Raw genomic sequence first — 20117 nt, 5'->3', positions numbered from 1 at the left:
CCCCCTCCAAAGTCCCTCCCCAGCTTGCTTGCAGCCCCCTGCAGATCCTGGAAGGCCACCAGAAGGTCTCCTGGGAGCCTTCTCCTCTCCAGCCTGCACAAGCCCAACTCTCTCAGGCTGTCTGCAGAGCAGAGCAGCTCCAGCCCTCTGCTCCTCCTCCTGGCCCTGTTCTGGACATCTTCCAGCCCCTCCAGAGCCTTCCTGTGCTGGGGGCTGCAGAACTGGCCCCAGAGCTGCAGCTGTGGTCTCAGCAGAGTGGAGTAATCTTTAAGGTCCCTTCCAACCCAAACCTTTCTGTGATTCTGTAAGAGTAGCTGTTCCTTGTAGTCAGGTGTGGGTTATCTGCACCTTCCTGCACTGGGTTGCTGCTTCACCAATCACTGTGCAGTTGGAGAAGAGCAGTAAAATCTAAAATAACTGCATGCAGACACAAAGAAGCAGAAGGAGCATTTCTTTTTCTGTCTTTCTGCCGAGCTTAGCAGGCTTCTGGAGCTAAATATTCCTGCAAATAGCAGAGTGGCGCAGCCATTGCCAAGCCCTGTCTGTATTTGTGCCGTGCTCTGGGTGGGCAGGAAGCTCCCTTTCATAAATCACTTCCAAAGAGACAGCAGGGCTATAAAAAGGGAGCTGTTTTGTTGGCTTTTTCTTTCCTTCCCTTTAGTGTTTTAGTTCTGAAAGTTCTGAAGTGAAACAGCTACACACTGGGAGAAGTCAAGAAGTAAGAGGAGACTCACAGGAGACTGGGGGAGATGCAAAGCAGGCACCCCAAGGCTTGTGGGATGCTCTGGTCATACTTAAAGAATCATGGAATTGGTAGGGTGGGAAGTGCCCTCCAGGATCATCCAGTCCAGCACCAACCCAACCCCCCCATGGCCACCCAAACATGGCTTCAGGTGCCATGGCCACAGCTTGCTGCAACACCTCCAGGCATGGGGACTCCACCACCTCCCTGGGCAGCCTCTGCCAGGCCCTGACCACTCTGCCACCAAAGAAATTGTTCCTCAGTTCCAGCCTAAGCCTCCCCTGGCACAACTTCAGGCCAGTTCCTCTCCTTCTCTCACCTGAGCCTGGGGAGCAGAGGCCAGCCCCCAGCTGGCTGCAGCCTCCTCTCAGGAGCTGCAGAGAGCAAGGAGGTCTCCCTCAGCCTCCTCTGCTCCACACTCAACCCCCCCAGCTCCCTCAGCTGCTCTTCCCCAGCCCTCTTCTCCAGACCCTTCCCCAGCTCTCTTGCCCTTCACTGGCCCTGCTCCAGCCCTCCAGCTCCTTCTGGCAGGGAGGGCCCAGAGCTGAAGGCAGCACTCAAGCTGTGGCCTCCCCAGTGCCCTTCCCAGAGGCTTCAACTGAGCTAAAACCTTTGTCAGCATCTTCTCCTTCCAGTCTCATGCAAAGTCTTCCACAAGCCACTATACAGAGCTGTCAGCATGAGCAAGCTCTCTGGTGGATCAAATGCACAGAAAAGAGGATGGCTTTCCTTTTAGGGGAGTCCTTTAGTGCACTTTTGGGTCAGGCTGCAGGACTGAAGAGCAGGGGGATGGGTGGGAGGTACAGGGGAGGAGTAAGGAAGTGGAAAATGCTGCCTGATGCAGGTCTGCCTAGAAAATACTCCTTAGGAATCTGTCCCAGTGAGCTTCACACCCCCAAAGTAGCCAGCTCCAAATTAGGTTGCTCCTTGTGGTAGATATTAAAATGAACAGGAGAGGAGAGGGAGACAAAGTCATCTGCCCCCAGCAGGGAACAAGCTGCTACTTGGTGCAACTCATTGAGTCAGGACTTTTCCCACTTACACCATAAGAAATGGGGCTCTGCACAGCAGTGCCTGAAATGAGCCCTGCAAACGGATCAGCTTTGTGGTGAGCAAAGGCTGAGAGCCCTGGGGCTGAGAGCCTGCAGAAGAGCAGCCCCAGAGGGCAGCTGAGCAATGCTCAGCAAGAGCTAAAGGAGCTGTGGGGGGCAAGAGGCTGGGGCCAGGCTCTGCTGAGTGGTGCCAGGGCCAGGTCAAGGGGCAAGGGTCACAAAGTGGAACCCAGGAGGCTCCAGCTGAGCAGGAGGATAAACTCCTTCAGTGTGAGAATGATGGAGCAATTGCTGCTTTAGAGAACATGGATGGAGGAAGCTTGCACCTGTCAGCAATGCTTTACCTCATGGCTCATGTACCTCATGGCTCTGCAGACGAGCAAAGAGTTGCTGTTGAAGGAGAAGGGTGGGGGGACAATACTTACCAGTCAAGGTTATGACTTGTCCTTGAACCTGGCATCAAGGCAGAAAAGTCCCTTTGGAACAAACTGGAAGTTAAAACCATGGGGGGAACCCTGATTTTGCTGATTTTTGCATTGCCACACATTGTTTAAACAAACTCAAAAATACATTTTGAATAGGGAAAAAGGTTTACAGCACAAGAGTGTTTTGTTAGGGTTAGAATGATGCTTCCACTGTGTCCAGTTCTGGGCTCCCCAGTTCAAGAAGGGCAAGAATCTCCTGGTGGGAGTCCAATGGAGACTATGGGGATGCTAAGGGGCCTGAAGCATCTCTATGAGCAGCAGTGACCTCTAGAGTGGTGTTGCTATTGTTTACCCATTTAAAGCTGTAATATTCTGTAGAGGCCACATTTCAAATGCCTGCCTGACAACCCTTCAGCTCTTCTAGCTTCCAGGTGTGGCATTCAGGTCCCAAGGGATGTATGTCTGCCTGTAGATAAATAACACTTTGCAGACCATGCGTGTCACAACATTGCTGAGCATAATATTGCCTTGCTCCCCCACTGCTAGGTTGTGCCAAATTAATGGATCTAGGAGATGGATTTCCATGCGTCTGGAAAATCAGACCCTTACTGAACTCCACCAAGCTGCCATGTGTCACAATGTGAACATACTCCCCTTCAACAACACTTTCCTTGTTTGACTCAGGTTGGCCACAATCCCTGCAGGTAGGCTTTGGAAGGGACCTCTGGAGATCACCCAGCCCAAGCAGCTTGCCCAGCAGCACAGTGCCCAGGGGGGGTTGGAAGCTCTCCACACCAGGAGACTCCACAACCTCTCTGGGCAGCCTGCTCCAGGCCTCCAGCAGCCTCACACCAAAAAGGTTTTTTGTCATGAACAGATGAATGCAGTTTGTGCCTCCTCTCTGAAGACCTGCCTGAAAACATGTCTGGAAATCCAGCAGGGCACTGTGATACTGGGCAGGACATTGTGTTCCCCAGAGGTCCCTTCCAATCCAACCATGCTCTAGTTCTAACCGCCACAACCTTCTAAGCAGCATCCAGTTCAGGATGCACAGTGACCTCTCAGCTCCTAGCTCTGCTGAAGAGAAGGTCATAGTATCATAGTATCAGCCAGAGTTGGAAGGGACCACAAGGATCATCTAGTTCCAACCTCCCTGCCATGGGCAGGTCATGCTGCACAAGGTTTTCAAATCCACTTCTAGCACCTAAGGCTTCCTTCTGACTAACTTGTAGTAAAACCACAGAATCCTGTCATGGTTTGGTTGGAAGGGACCATCTGGTCTCAACCCCCTGACCTGATCATGACCAGGCTGCTCAAGGGCCCTCCCAGCCTGGCTTTGAACACTTCCAGGCTTGGAGCCTCCACAGCTTCTCTAGGCAGCCTGTTCCAGTGCCTCACCACCCTCCTGGGAAGAATTTCTCCCCAATGTCCAATCTAAATCCAGCTTCTGACAGTGTGAAGCCATCACCACTCCTGTGTCAAAAGTCCCTCCCAACTCTCCTGTAGCTCCCTTCAGGTGCTGGGAGCCAAATCCCTCAGATAGCTTAAGATAAAAATCTCCATCACTGAACTATTCCTGCTGGCTGTACCATTGCTGATCCAGCCCAGGATGCTGGTGGCCTTCTGGGGAACCTGGGGACTGCTGGCTCATCTTCAGGTGGCCATCAACCAGAATCAGCAGGTCTTTTTCTGCTGGGCAGTTTCCAGCCTCTCTGCCCCAAGCCTGGAGCATTCATGGAGTTGTTGTGACCCAAGTGCAGGACCCAGCACTTGGCTTTGTTGAACCTCATATTCTTGACCTCAACCCATGGATCCAGATCCTCCTGCAGAGACTTCCTACACTCCAGCAGACCAACATCTCTCTGCCTGACTTGGTTTCCTTTTCTCACAAGACAAACCAACACAGAAGCAACCTTGCTGTTTCCTGATGAGCCATTTGGGAAAGAGTCCAGGAGAACTTTAAAGCTGCTGGTGATTCCTGGATGCTGCTTGCTCTGGGCTACAACAGCTGACAAAAGGAGGATGGGCAGAGAGTAGAGCAGAAAAGAAAGGCAGAGGAGATGAGATTTAACACATCCAAGTGCTGGGTCCTGCACATTGGCCACAACAACCCCATGCAGAGCTACAGGCTGGGGTCAGAGTGGCTGAGAGCAGCCAGGCAGAGAGGGACCTGGGGGTACTGGTCGATGGCAGGCTGAACATGAGCCTGCAGTGTGCCCAGGCAGCCAAGAGAGCCAATGGCATCCTGGCCTGCATCAGGAACAGTGTGGACAGCAGGAGCAGGGAGGTCATTCTGCCCCTGTACACCGCACTGGTTAGGCTGCACCTCGAGTACTGTGTCCAGTTCTGGGCCCCTCAGGTTAGGAAGGAGGTTGACTTGCTGGAATGAGGTCCAGAGAAGAGCAACAAAGTCAGTGAGGGGCTTGGAGCACAGCCCTATGAGGAAAGACTGAGGGAGCTGGGGTTGCTCAGCCTGGAGAAGGGGAGACTCAGGGGTGACCTTATTGCTCTCTACAACTACCTGAAGGGAGGTTGTAGACAGGCTGATGATGGTCTCTTCTCCCGGGCAGCCAGTACCAGAACAAGAGGACACAGTCTCAGGCTGCGCCAGGCAAGGTTCAGGTTGGATGTTAGGAGGAAGTTCTATACAGAGAGAGTGATTGCCCATTGGAATGGGCTGCCTGGGGAGGTGGTGGAGTCGCTGTCATTGGAGGTATTCAGGAGGAGACCTGATGGGGTGCTTGGTGCCATGGGTTAGCTGTTTAGGTGGTGTTGGATTGGTTGATGGGTTGGATGCGATGATCTTGAAGGTCTCTTCCAACCTGGTTTGGTTTATTCTATTCTAAATAAAGGTTTATTCTATTCTATATGAAATGAAATGAGAAGGTGATGGAGAGCTGGAAGAGCTGTGAGGCAGGACATGCTGTAAAATGCTTCCTTCTGGGGCTTGCTGGAAGGTATCATCAGTCATCTGCTGCTGGTTAGGTGTCTGTGTGTTCATCACTGCCATTGTCAGCCCCAGAGACCTACCCCTCCTGGCTTTCCTTTCCTTTTTTTTGGTGGTGAACAGTGTCTGTTTGTGTAAGGGGTGTCAGGGGACTGAAATTGTGCTACCAACCAGCAATTTGGGTGTGTGGGTGAAAATTAACTGTTGTAGTTGGTTATTTTATGGGCCCAAAATATGGCTGTAAAAAAACCCCAACATTGCCCTCGTGAGCTTTACCTCTCTAGACCATAAAACGTCTGGGATGCACAGACAGGATCCCAGCCAACTTCCTGCCATCCAATTGTGCTTTGCTAATGATCATTCCAGCCTGCCTTCTAAACTTGGAGACCTCTTGTTTTCCCCAGAGGATGTGTTGCTGTTTGTCTTGGGGCCGGAAGTGTTGTGTGTGTGCTGCAATTACCCAGTCTACAGAGCTCAGAATTTCACCTGCTCCAGGGCTGCTGTGTTGCAGGCACTTCAGCTCGGCTGGGAGAAGCAAAAAACCAGGACCCCTGCACTGAAAAGCTCCAACAAAGCACCAAGGCAAGGGATCATCTTGTGGCCATCAAACCCAACACTTAAACTCAGTGCTGGAAGCTCTTATCTAGATGGCGTTCTCTCTTCCCTCCTAACTGCCCCCAGGTCTTATGTGCAGCACTGCCTCATAGAACAAACTCATAGAATCAATAAGTTTGGAAAAGACCTCAAAGCTCATCAAGTCCAACCTGTCACCCAAGACCTCCTGACTACATAATCATGGCAGCAAGTGCCACATCCAATTCCCTCTTGAACACCTCCAGGGATGGTGACTCCACCACCTCCCTGGGCAGCACATTCCAATGACGAACAGCTCCCTCTGTGAAGAACTTTCTCCTCACCTCCAGCCTAAACTTCCCCTGGTGCCTCCAAACTCTGCTTCTCCAATGATATTTTTAGGTAGAGTATATTGACACCAGGACAGGTTCTGACTCTGCTCTGAGCTCTTCAGTCAACATCGGTATAAAGGGTTTCTACCTCTGCCTTGCACAGCATCCCAGCACACTGGGGCTGGAAAGGACCTCTGGAGGTCACCCAGCCCAAGCCCCTGCTCCAGCAGGGCACCCACAGCAGCTTGCCCAGCAGCACAATGCCCAGGGAGGGTTGGAAGCTCTCCACACCAGGAGACTCCACAACCTCTCTGGGCAGCCTGCTCCAGGCCTCCAGCAGCCTCACCCCAAACAACTTTCTCCTCCTGCTCAGCTCCAACCTCCTGCCTGACACTCTGTGCCCCTTGCCCCTTGGCCTGTCCCTGGGCACCACTCAGCAGAGCCTGACCCCAGCTTCTTGCTTGCCTTTCCTCCTCCCAGAGCTGCTCCAGGCCCCTCAGCAGCTTTGCAGCCTCTGCTGGGTTCTCTGCAAGGGATATGATTTAGAGTATTTCCCTGCAGGATTAGAGACATTCACCAGCAACACAACTCAGAGGCAGCTTAGCTGGGATTTCTGATTTGGTCACTCCCTCTGCTGGAGGGCTCTTGTTACAGCTGGGGATCATCAACTCATGAACGCATCTTTGGGCCTCTGGGGTTTGTTTTGTTTGTTTTCCAAAAGAGAAGCAAAGCTGCATTTACCTGGATGTGTTTGTAGCTTGCACAGTGGAAACTGTGCAGGGCTGGCAGCATGCAATGATGCACAGCAGACTGCCTGTTTAGCGTGGAGTCACCTGAGAGGGCCTCTGATCAATGTCTATAAAGATCTGAAGGGCAGAGGGCAAGAAGAAAGGGCCAGGCTCCTTCCAGTGGTGTCCTGTGATAGGACAAGGGGCAACAGGTACAAACCTGAACCCAGGAAGTCCCACCTTAACAAGAGAAAAAAACCTCTTTACTATGAGGGTGCTGGAGGCCTGGAGCAGGCTGCCCAGAGAGGTTGTGGAGTCTCCTGCTCTGGAGACTTTCCAGATCCACCTGGATGTGTTCCTGTGTGACCTGCCCTGGGTGACCCTGCTCTGGCAGCAGGGGTGGACTGGATGAACTCCAAAGGTCCCTTTCAACCCCTGCCATTCTGTGATGGTCCATGCCAGCTAGCAGAGCTATGAGCATGTGCTGCCCTTGCAAGAGTCTTTAAAGCAGCACCTTAGCTGGGTTGTGTCTGCTCAGGGCCACAGGCTTCCAGGACACTCCCCCAGTTTGCTAATGTGTATTTTCAATCTACCTCCCACATCCCACAGCCTTGTTCCCTCACAGCCTAGAAGTGCAGGAAAGGGCATTGCAGGATCTACCCCAAGGACTTGTAGAGCAGAGGGGATGGGATCACTCTGAACTTCAGTAACCTTCTCCCCTTGCATGGCATGAATCCAGCGATGAGGGGTCTTGCTCCAAAGGCTTTACACTGCCTGCAGGGCAGTTAGCTTGGGGATGGCTCTCTGGAAACAGCAGAAGCCCAGACAAAGGATACAACAAAAGTAATCTCAGAATATCTTGCTGAGGAACATTAAAAACATGCAGCAACGTCAGAAAACTCAGCAACAAGTCAAGGTGGACCTCATCAAAAACCATTCATTCTCAGCTTCACCAGGCTGGGAAGTGGAGTAGGGAGGTTCTGCCCCATCCTCTACTCTACTTTTGTAAGGTCACATCTGGAGTCCTGGGTCCAGTTCTGGACTCCGCAGTTCAAGAGAGACAGGGAACCATCAGAGAGAGTCCAGTGGAGGCTACTGAATCAATATTGTTGAATGTAGCATGCAGCAACCCAAAATGTCTGAAGCTTTCTAAGACAAATCAGAACCCACCTCACTACCAGTCCAGGCTGGGGGTGATGAGATTGAGAGTAGCCCTGCTGAGGAGGCCTTGGGGGTGCTGGGGGGAGAGAAGCTGGGCAGGAGCCAGCAATGGGCACGGGCAGCCTTGCTAAGGGCTGCCTGGGCTGCATCCAAAGCAGTGTGGCCAGAGTTGGAGAGAGGATCCTGCCCCTCTGCTCTGCTCTGGGGAGACTTCACCTGCAGGGCTGGGGCCAGCTGTGGGGCCCTCAGCACAGAAAGGACCTGGAGAGAGTCCAAAGTAGGCCATGAAAATGATCAGGGGGCTGGAGAAACCCTGCTGTGGGGACAGACTGAGGGAGCTGGGGGTGTTCAGCCTGGAGAAGAGAAAGCTCCAGGCAGACCTCAGAGCAGCCTGCCAGTACCTGAAGGGGCTGCAAGAAGGCTGCAGAGGGACTGTTCCCAAAGGCCTACAGGGACAGGAGCAGGGGCAAGGGCTTCAAAGCAGAACAGAGCAGATTGAGATTGGATGTGAGGAACAAGTTGTGCCCCAGGAGGCTGCTGGAACACTGCAGCAGGCTGCCCAGGGAGGTGGTTGAGGCTCCATGTCTGGAGCTATGCCAGGGGAGGCTGGAGAGGGCTCTGGGCAGCCTGCTCCAGTGGAGGATGTCCGTGCTGGGTGCAGGGGGCTGGGCTGGGTGAGCTCTGGAGGTCCGTTCCAGCCTAAACCATTCCATGATTCTATGACATGTCTTGACAGAAGCATCCCTGGAGTGCTGCCCTCAAAAATGTTTGCTCATACACATCTCCTAGAGGAGGTGATTAAAGGTGGTTGAACAGCAAAAGATTTTCCAGTTACCCCATGACCACAGCAACAGCCCAGCCAACCAGTCTCCTGATGGAGCTGTGTGAACAGGCCCGAGGTCAAGTCCAGACCTGCTGTGCAGGTGGAGCCCTGCTGCATGCTGACACCAAGCAGGAATTTGGCTGCTGAAGGGGCTGGGGTCTTACTCATTTCATAGCTGCAAAACACATCTGAGTTTTATGTTATGCCACCTGTGCTACAGACTGGCTGCTAGAGCTTTAAAAGAGCCATGGGAGCTTGAGAGGAACAGAAGAGCTCAGCAAGAGCTAAAGGAGCTGTGGGGGGCAAGAGGCTGGGGCCAGGCTCTGCTGAGTGGTGCCCAGGGCCAGGCCAAGGGCCAAGGGGCACAGAGTGGCAGGCAGGAGGTTGGAGCTGAGCAGGAGGAGAAAGTTGTTTGTTGTGAGGCTGCTGGAGGCCTGGAGCAGGCTGCCCAGAGAGGTTGTGGAGTCTCCTGGTGTGGAGAGCTTCCAGCCCCCCCTGGGCACTGTGCTGCTGGGCAAGCTGCTGTGGGTGCCCTGCTGGAGCAGGGGCTTGGGCTGGGTGACCTCCAGAGGTCCTTTCCAACCCCAGTGTGCTGGGATGCTGGGGCTCTTTGCCTTGCTTCAGTACTGCAAGTCATCTGCAGCCTTTCAACTTCCAAAGGTTACTGGACAAAGATATTTCAAGGTGTTGTTTTTTTTTTTGTTTCCTTCCCCAAAGTGTTAAGATTCCCACATGGAAAAAGTATCAAAGAGGAGGTGTGAGATCTCAGGCCCAAACTTGTCTGTAAATCCTCATAAAATGAATTATGGGAACTTCCTCCCCCTACACACACCCAAAACAACCCCCAGCTGAAATCAGCTCTCCAGGCTGCTGTGGATTTTCAGCTCTGCTTCCTCTATTAGATGTTTTCAGGATCCCTCATCTGTTCCCAGCTACATCCTGTCATTTCCAGTGCTGGGTTGCTTGAGCTTTCAATCTGGTGAGCATACAGCTCCCGTGTTCCCAGCAATGACTCGTCCCCATAGCTGAAGATCTGAAGAATGAATTACATTGAGATGCCTTCTCAGTCTGTCCTGCTGCCTGGGAAGGCAGCCTGACGCTGAGGGCCTGTAGGACGGCTCAAGTGGAGAGAGATTTTGATGTGTCAGAGGTTTCTGTGAGTGAGAGCTCTCTGGGGAGAGAGGGTTGAGAGCCATTTATGAGATCTTGGTGACTTTGGTATCAAGCCAAGGTAGTGACACCTTAAAAACTGCAGGAGTAGTGTTTTCACAGAGAGGGTTTTCAAATATGGAACAGAGCTCCCAGGGAGGTGGCTGAATCATAGAATCATAGGAGGGTTGGAAATGACCCTCAAGATCATCCAGCTCCACCCCCCTGCCATGAGCAGGGACCCCTCCCACCAGCAGCCCAGGCTGCTCAAGGCCTCATCCAGCCTGGCCTGCAACACCTCCAGGCAGGAGGCAGCCACAGCCTCCCTGGGCAGCCTGTGCCAGAGTCTCCCCAGCCTCCCTCTCAACAATTTCTTCCTCCTCTCCACTCTCAATCTCTCCTCTCCCAGCTCAAAGCCATTGTCCCTGGGCCTGGCACTCCCAGCCCTTGTCCAGAGTCCTTCCCCAGCTCTCCTGGAGCCCTTCAGGTACTGCAAGGCTGCTCTGAGTTCTCCTGGAGCCTTCTCTTCTCCAGGCTGCACAGCCCTAACTCTCCCAGCCTGTACCCTGGACCTGTTTTAACGAGGCAGAGATGTGGTGCTGAGGGTCATGATTTAGCACCAACCCTGCTAGAGTTAGAGAATGGTTGGACTGGATGAGGTCCTCTCCAACTACAATAGTTTTGTGATTCTATGTTTCAGGCAATGACTGAGCAGAATGAAAACATTGGGTTTGGAATCTGGTATTGAAAATACTGTTGCTGCTGCTGGAGTAGCTCTCTGTTAAATCAGCTCTGAGGAGGAAGTGTCACTCAGCACAACAGGCCACAGTCTGCACATCTCAAGTGTCTTAAGCCTTCCCTTTCAGATGTCAGCTGACACAGGGGGATCAGAGGCTGTGCAGCACACCACCAGCCACACATTAAAGACTTAATGCGGAGCTGCTGTCTGCGCACGTTGGAAGGCTGCGAGCATGGGGAAACCACCCCAAGTGAAGGCTAATTGGCATCAGATGGCCTCTATCAAAACTTCCTCAGCAGAAGCAGCTTCAGGGAAAAGCCCTAAATGTGTGTCTTGACCACAGCCTGCCGATCTTCTTCCGCATGGGAGCCTTGAACTCGTTTGTTGCTTTAATTACCGAGGCCCAGGAAAGTTTGCAAGAGTGCTAATTGCCTGTTCTTTGATTGCTCTCAGAGCACTTCTGTGGATTAAAAATAGCTCCTGAGCACAAGATGACATCAGTCTGTGCCTCACTCGGGCACCAGAAGCCTGCTGCTCCTAGCTGACAGTGCAAAGTGAGACAACAAAGTGATGGCTGGGTCCCCAAGGCTGAAATTGCCACCATAGACAGTTAGCAGCAGCAGTTTCTGGGGTTCAAAATGTAATGAGCAAGAAAGAGCAAGGAGACCTTCATTTGGGGGAGGGGAGGGTAAGAGGCATATGGGGTAAAAATGAGTTAAGCAAGAGAAAGGAGACCTTCATTTGGGGGCAAGGGTTAGAGGTTTGTGGGATTTCAAATGGGGAAAAAACAGCAAGGAGACCCTCACCAGGGGGAAGTGTCAGGGGCTTGTGAGGTGACTCCAAAGTTACCTTTGATTTGAGGGAGTAGTACAGCCCTGTTGAATGGGTCTGGAGGAATTAGCAGAAGGTCAAAGGACAGAGCGAAGCAGGGGGAGGAGGAAGGAGCACTTGAAGAGACAAGAGCTGGCTGTGAAAGCACTTGGAGGAACCTGTGAGTCTGGCAAGACCCAACAGGTCATACTGCCAACAGGAGGCAAGGCACTTACTGGAACAAGCACTTTGCTCACTGTCCCTGCCAGCCTAGAGTGATGCCCCCCACAGCTGCCTGAACAGCAAAGTGGGGCAGTGGCTAAATAACTGCAGTGTAATGACAGAAATATTGGCCACACATGGACCCATAAAGCCAGCAAGTGTGGACCTGCAGCTGCTGAGACACCTTCATTTGCCAGAGACTAACTGAAAGGAGAAGATGACAACAGAAATATTATGTAGGCAGTGTTGAATGGCCTTCTTTCTCTTCCACCTTCAAGAGGGTCTTCTCCCTCCTTTCTACCAGGGGAGGATTAGGTTGGAACTGAGGAAGAATTTCTCTGCTGCCAGAGTGGTCAGGGAGTGGCAGAGGCTGCCCAGGGAGGTGGTGGAGTCCCCATGCCTGGAGGTGTTGCAGCAAGCTGTCGCCATGGCACCTGGGGCCCTGGTTTGGTGGCAATGGTGGGGTTAGGTTGCTGGTTGGGCTAGATGAGCTTGGAGGCCTCTTCTAATCCAAAGGATTCTGTGATTCTACCTCTTATAAAATGGAGCATTTTATACATGTTTACATCACTATGCAGTAAAATTTGTTCAGAGCTTGCCACTGGAGCAGGCCAGGTTTCCAGCCATCAGCACACCTTCTTACACCCATGAAATGCTAAAGGCAGCTTCAAAGAGAGATTCAGAGAGTCACAAACTGCTCTGGGCTGGAAGGAACCTCCAAAGCTTATCCAGCCCAGCACTCAGCAGGGATATCCTCCACTGTATCAGGTTGCCCAGAGCCCTGTCCAGTCTCCCCTTGAATATCTCTAGGGCTGGGGTCTCAACCACCTTCCTGGGCAACCTGTTGCAGTGTTCCAGCAGCCTCCTGGGGCAGAACTTGTTCCTCACATCCAATCTCAACCTGCTCTTCAAAAGTAGCATACAGGTTGAAAGGGGCCTCAACGATCACCTGGTCCAGCCCTTCTTGGAGAAAGCCCAGTCAGCATTTCTTCCCAATCTTCTCTGCTCCCATCTCTAGGAATGTTGTTTCCTACTGAAGAGCTTGGGAAAAGCCAATGGAATGATGAAACCAAAGGGCTGCCCACCTGCCATCCCCCAGCCTGACACTGCAGGAGGGCTTGGCTGCCTTCATCTCCTGCCTCTTGCTTAGCCATGCAGCCAAGAAGATGGGGATGGAGAATATGATGCACAAAACAGCAAAGCACAATCCAAAGCCCTAAAGGAAATGAATGGAAATGTTCTAAGGAATGGGACAAAATTGACTGCTGGGGGTCTCTTTTTTATCTTTTTTTCCCCACTGTCCTAAGAGGCAGAAGGTTAAAAGTAGCTCTGGATGTGTTATGGACACAATGGAGGAGCCTGGAGCAGAACCTGAAACATACATGGGAAAGAGGGGCTGGAAGGGCATGATCAGGGCCCTGTCTTATAGGCAACTCAAAATGCACAAACCTCAAAGGCTAAAAAGATTGCACCAGAAAACAGGACTAAAAGGAGAATCTAGGCAGCTCAAATACAGATGAAAGGGTTTGAGGTGCAGAGGTAGTGAGATAGCCCAAGAGCTGTCAAGAGAGAAAATGGCAGCAGTGACAGAGCTGCCAGATGGCACAAGGAACTGCAGTTAGAGAAATCAAGAGTCTCATGACTGCACTTTGTCAAACAGAAAAAATAATCAGGAGTAGGACAATAGGAGGGAGGTGATCTTGTGCCTCTGCTCAGAGCCCACCTGCAGCACTGCCTCCAGCTCTGGGGCCCCCAGCACAAGAAGGAGCTGGAGCTGCTGGAGAGGCTCCAGAGGAGGCCACCAAGATGATCTGAGGCTGCAGAACCTCCCCTGTGGAGCCAGGCTGGAAGAGCTGGGGCTGTGCAGCCTGGAGAAGAGAAGGCTCCAGGCAGACCTCAGAGCAGCCTTGCAGTACCTGAAGGGCTCCAGGAGAGCTGGGGAGGGACTCCCAGGAGGCTGCCCAGGGAGGCTGTGGCTGCCTCCTGCCTGGAGGGGTTGCAGGCCAGGCTGGATGAGGCCTGGAGCAGCCTGGGCTGGGGGGAGGGGTCCCTGCCCATGGCAGGGGGCTTGAGCTGGATTGTCTTGGAGGTCATTTCCAACCCAATCCATTTTCTGAGTATATTATATGATTCTATGAATCACAGTATCACAGAATCACCCAGGTTGGAAGAGACCTCAAAGAGCATTGAGTCCAACCGGAAATGTGTCAATTGTTTGAAGGCTTCAAGGAACAGCAACATTTCACCTAAAATCCCTGTGTGTGGATTTCTCCTCACTCCCCTATGGAAAAGGAGGATAGGGGGAAAAAAAGATTTCTTACTTCAAATTTTTTGATAGGTGCTTCAAGAGCAATGGGAATAGGCAGCCCAGGGAGGTGGTGGAGTCCCCATGCCTGGAGGTGTTGCAGCAAGCTGTGGCCGTGGCACCTGGGGCCCTGGTTTGGTGGCCATGGTGGGGTTGGGTTGAAGATTGAACTCGATGATTTCAGAGGTCTCTTCCAACAGAAACAATTCCAGGAGTCTATGATTTCAGCTTTCAGCTAGAACACACATTTGTGATGAATACATCACCTGCCTTTCATGAGGGTGTGGTGTCACATGCACCCTCCATCCATCGTTCCAGTGTAGACCATGTGCCAAGCCAAACCTTACCATGGCAAGGGAAGGGTCTTCAAACTCCTTGTGCAGCATGTTTGGAAAGGCTTCAAAATTCCAGATGAACATGAGGAGAAAGTTCAAGAGAGGAACCACTGGAGAGAGCCCAGGGCAGGCTGGGAAGCTGCTGAGGGGCCTGGAGCAGCTCTGGGAGCAGCAAAGGCTGAGAGCACTGGGGCTGAGAGCCTGCAGAAGAGCAGCCCCAGAGGGCAGCTGAGCAATGCTCAGCAAGAGCTAAAGGAGCTGTGGGGGGCAGGAGGCTGGGGCCAGGCTCTGCTGAGTGGTGCCCAGGGCCAGGCCAAGGGGCAAGGGGCACAGAGTGGCAGGCAGGAGGTTGGAGCTGAGCAGGAGGAGAAAGTTGTTTGTTGTGAGGCTGCTGGAGGCCTGGAGCAGGCTGCCCAGAGAGGTTGTGGAGTCTCCTGGTGTGGAGAGCTTCCAACACCCCCTGGGCACTGTGCTGCTGGGCAAGCTGCTGTGGGTGCCCTCCTGGAGCAGGGGCTTGGGCTGGGGGATCCCCAGAGGTCCCTTGCAGACTGTCCAATTCTGTATGCTTCTCTGATAGTTTTGTGAGCAATTTCATTTCCCTCCTCACTCTCCCAGTCTCCTGCCATTTATGGGTCTCTGATAGGATGAAGCTTTTTTTCCTTACTAGCCCCAGGACTTGGACAATTAAAACCCCATGACTATTATCTGTCCCCTTTCCTTCCTTTCTCTTTAGAGGCAGAGTCTTTCTTCTTCAGTCAGCCTCACTCCCCTCCTCCCCACTGGCAATTTGTTTAAAGATTCTGGTTAGACATTTGTTGTTTTACTGTGGAGCAGCCTATCAATACCATCTGGTGATAAAAGGACACAGGAGGGGCTGTGAGGATTTTAGTTTGGTATTTTCTTATGTTCAAGTGCCTCCTGGCAAAGAAAGATGTTGATACTGGCTTCACAGAGCCCAGAAACCCATGAGGGAAGACTTCTCCCAAGTCCATTTGAGTCTGGTTGAGAGCAAGAGGAGCACAAATGTTGGAGAAATTTCATAGAATCTTGAAAGCTTCATGCTGGCTTCAAACAACTTTTCCACACTGGTGGGAAATAATCCAAGTAGTGTGAGGGAACCAAACTGCCACCTCACAAAGAGCTGATGTGCACACTGACTTGCCTGGACTATATTTGGGTGGTTCAACTCCTTCAAAATAGCAACAAAGTGCTCTGCGATGTCAAGGCTGCCAACCACACATCAGCTTCAGATGAGTGCTGACAAGAACTGGTGAAGGCCCACAGGAGATGAAACACTGGGCAATCAAATCTCCCAGCACTTTGAAAGGTGACGCATCTGAAATGGTGAATGACAGGAAAAAAGCAATAGACCTGCACACAGAGAAATCTCAATGGCCTTGGCTGAGCATGACCAAACCGGAGATCATGCAACCGCCTCCATTAGAAGAGGCCCCCAAGCTCATCTAGCCCAACCAGCAACCCAACCCCACCATGGCCACCAAACCATGGCCCCAAGTGCCATGGCCACAGCTTGCTGCAACACCTCCAGGCATGGGGACTCCACCACCGCCCTGGGCAGCCTCTGCCACTCCCTGACCACTCTGCCACCAAAGAAATTGTTCCTCAGCTCCAACCTAAGCCTCCCCTGGCACAACTTCAGGCCAGTTCCTCTCCTTCTCTCACCTGAGCCTGGGGAGCAGAGCCCAACCCCCAGCTGGCTGCAGCCTCCTCTCAGGAGCTGCAGAGAGCAAGGAGGTCTCCCTCAGCCTCCTCTGCTCCACACTCAACCCCCCCAGCTCCCTCAGCTGCTCCTCCCCAGCCCTCTTCTCCACACCCTTCCCCAGCTCTCTTGCCCTTCTCTGGCCCTGCTCCAGCCCTCCAGCTCCTTCTGGCAGGGAGGGCCCAGAGCTGAAGGCAGCACTCAAGCTGTGGCCTCCCCAGTGCCCAGCCCAGGGCACAATCCCTGCCCTGCTCCTGCTGCCCACACCATTGCTGCTCCAGGCCAGGCTGCTGCTGCCCTTCTTGCCCCCCTGGGCACTGCTGGCTCCTCTCCAGCTGCTGCCACCCAGTACCCCCAGGGCCTTTCCTGCTGGGCACTTTCCAGACCCTCTGCCCCATGCCTGGAGCCTTCCTGAGGTTGTGGTGACCCAGGTGCAGGACCCAGCACTTCAGACTATAAATCCGGCCTGCACAGGTTTTGCAGAGCCTCCTTACCCTCTGGATCAACACTGTCACCCACTTTAGTGTCATCTGCAAACTCACTGTGGGTGCCTCAGTCCCCTTTTCTAGAACTTCACTCTCCCAAGGTGTTGAAACTGAATCAACATGGAGCAGTAATGATTTTTGGTTCTCAACAATATACCACCCCCACCCCCCACCACCCCCACCCCCCCCCAAACAAACCATCTCCAAAATCCACAGCATGTCCGGCTCTTCACAGAGTCACAGAACGGTCTGGGTTGGTAGGAGCCTCCCAAGGTCCTCCATTCCAACCGCCTCTGTGGTAAGCAGGGGCACGCTCAAGGAGATCAGCTTATCCACAGAGCCCTTGCTGTCCATCACAACTGCCATAAAAACTTCTGTCTACACACCCCCCTCTCCCCTACCCTCCTCTCCCCCTCTCCTCCCTGGGCTGCACAGCTACCCTGCAAATGAATTCCTGCTTCCTGCTTGTACCCAAGGCTTGATCTTACATAGTTTCTGGAGAGAAATGGCCCCGTCCATCCCCAAAGCCTAGGTGATTAATTGCCTTTCCCGTTTTCTTCTTTCTGATGTTCCTCCAAACACCCCACGAATTATCTTAGCCCTGCAAAGGCCAGAAGTTGTTTGGCTGTTTTCTTTTCCTTCTCTCCTCCCCTCCCCTTCTCCTCTTCAAAACTTGAATGCAAGATCTGACATTAGCTCTTAACTGCTCCACCCTAGACCTGCTGGCACCGTGGTGGAGCAGGGAGGGCTCTGTGAAGATGTGCTCCTTTTGGTGGGCAGTAAAGAGCCAGAGCACACCCCTGTTATTAGTGCTGCCCCGATGAGATTCACCATATTATTAATTCTTAAAGTCTGCCTCAAAACTCAGCCTGGCTTCTACTTATCCCATGGCTCAGGGAGCTTTAGCAGAGCTCATTAGCTGGGCTTCTCATTTAGTCTCTCTGCCACGGTCTATTTCCTGGGGGGTGTGGGGGGTATGAACTACAGGTGATCATTGTGATGGAGGGGGGTGTTTGCTGCTTGATCTCCTTGAACAGGAGCAGCAGGAGTATTTTGCTTGTCAGGAGGACAGTAATTCTTCAGCTGCCTCTGAAGGAGATAATGAGTGGCAGGGTAAAGCTTTTAATCTGTGATAATTATGAAAGACATGGGGTGCCAAAGCTCACAGGAAGGTCACTCTGCTTGTAAGCACCCAGGGTTCCCTCCATGGCTTCTGCCAGCCTGTCCCAAGCACAGGCTGCTCTTAGGCAGGATTCTGGGGTCTGTTATACACCCTGCTGAGAGCCTTGCTGGTGATCCTCCTGGAGGGCAGCTAATAAGTAGGTAGGAAAGGATGTCTCCTGTCCTTTTGACTCGCCTGCTGTTGCGAGGAAGGAGAGCAGGGCCGTTTCCTCGCTGGCGTCAAGCAGTCCCCCCGCAGAACACATGCAATTTAAATCATTACAAGGCAACATTACAAGTACACCAAGCCTGGCACAAAACAAAGCAACTACACTTAATTAGGCAGCCAAAAAAAAAAAGAGAAGTGATGGCCTGAGACTCCCTGCCTTAGATGTAGCCACTTGTTGACTTAACACAGGGCAGGTAATGAATGCAACTTCAAAGTGTAAGCAACTAAATTGATACTTGATTAGTGGAGCCACCAGTCAAAACCACAGCAAAACAAACCCTCCAAACTGTACTTTTTTGTTGGTGAAAAGAGTTCCGACAAAGAATCCAGCTATCAGAAAGTCTGTGAAACTAAGGATGGTTCCATGAAATAGGTCTTCAAAGGCAGTTTCTGGGTCTGCTCATGCAGAGCTCCCAAAAGATTCTGGATTGACAGTCCTGGAGCCTGAGGCTGCCTAAAAATGGAACTAGGTACTAAAAAGTGACTCAGTTCACATATCTCATCAGCATGCTAAGCACCTAGTACAGTGTTTGATCATGGAATGGTTTGGCTCTGAAATGACCTTAAAGCTCATCCAGCTCCAACCCCCTGACATTGGCAGGGACCCCTCCCACCAGCCCAGGCTGCTCCAGGCCTCATCCAGCCTGGCCTGCAACCCCTCCAGGCAGGAGGCAGCCACAGCCTCCCTGGGCAGCCTGTGCCAGAGTCTCCCCAGCCTCACTCTCAACAATTTCTTCTTCCTCTCCACTCTCAATCTCTCCTCTCCCAGCTCAAAGCCATTGTCCCTGGGCCTGGCACTCCCAGCCCTTGTCCAGAGTCCCTCCCCAGCTCTCCTGGAGCCCTTCAGGTCCTGCAAGGCTGCTCTGAGGTCTGCCTGCAGCCTTCTCTTCTCCAGGCTGCACAGCCCCAGCTCTCCCAGCCTGGCTCCACAGGGGAGGTTCTGCAGCCTCTGCTCATCTCTGTGGCCTCCTCTGGAGCCTCTCCAGCAGCTCCAGGTCCTTCTTGTGCTGGGGGCTGCAGAGCTGGAGGCAGTGCTGCAGGTGGGCTCTGAGCAGAGCAGAGGGGCAGAATCCCCTCCCTGTGCTGCTGCCCTCCCTGCTCTGGCTGCATCTCAGCACTCAGCTGACTCTGGGCTGCCAGGGACCAGGGCTGGCTCCTGGGAACTTTGTCACCACCTGACACCCCCAAGGCCTTCTCCTGCAGGCCGCTCTCTCAGCCACTCCTCACCCAGACTGTATCTGTGCTTGGGATTGCCCTGACCCAGCTACAGTACCTTGCCCTTGGTCCTGTTGAGCCTCCTGAGGTTGGCTTGGGCCCAACTCTGCAGCCTGTCCAGGTCCCTCTGGATGGATCCTTCCCTACACAACGTTAACCACATAACACAGCTTAGTGTCACCTCCAAGCTCACTGAGGGTGTGTCAATTTTATTGCCCATGTTACTGACAATGATGTTAAATTGCTCTGGTCCCAGTACTGAGACATCAGCATTGAGACAATACTATTTTCACCCAAATTCACATCCCACAACACCACTGCCCCCAGATTTCCTTTTTACCGGAGAAAACTTCTGAAGCAGTCACCTTCACCTTCTCCAGCTCTCACCCAAGGGCTAAATGTGGATGCTGCTTGCAGCAGGAGTGACACAAAGCTCACATTCATGCACTTGGCAGTTGTCTGTGGTGGTCACTAGAAAGCACAGAAGTATTCAACCTGCTCCATCAAGATCTGTGTGCACATCTGTGCACTCAGGGTTGGGTTCCATGTTGGTTTGTGTCTCTGTGCCTCTGTTCCCTGGCATTCTGGGGTTGCTTAGCCTGGAGAAGAGGAGGCTCAGGGGAGACCTCATTGCTCTCTACAACTACCTGAAAGGTGGTTGCAGCCAGGAGGGGGTTGGTCTTTTCTCTCTAGCAACCAGCACCAGAACAAGATGACACAGTCTCAAGCTGTGCCAGGGGAGGTTTAGGCTGGAAGTGAGGAGAAAGTTCTCCACAGAGAGAGTCATTGGTCATTGGAATGTGCTGCCCAGGGAGGTGGTGGAGTCCCCATCCCTGGAGGTGTTCAAGAGGGGATTGGATGTGGCACTTGGTGCCATGGTCTAGTCATGAGGTCTGTGGTGACAGGTTGGACTCAATGATCTTTGAGGTCTCTTCCAACCTTGGTGATACTGTGATACTGTGAT

The sequence above is a fragment of the Melanerpes formicivorus genome, unplaced genomic scaffold, assembly GCF_026170545.1.
Source record: "Melanerpes formicivorus ecotype bairdi unplaced genomic scaffold, bMelFor1.0.p_v2 SCAF_139, whole genome shotgun sequence".
Taxonomy (NCBI): Eukaryota; Metazoa; Chordata; class Aves; order Piciformes; family Picidae; genus Melanerpes; species Melanerpes formicivorus.
Note: the sequence above shows the minus strand (reverse complement) of the source record.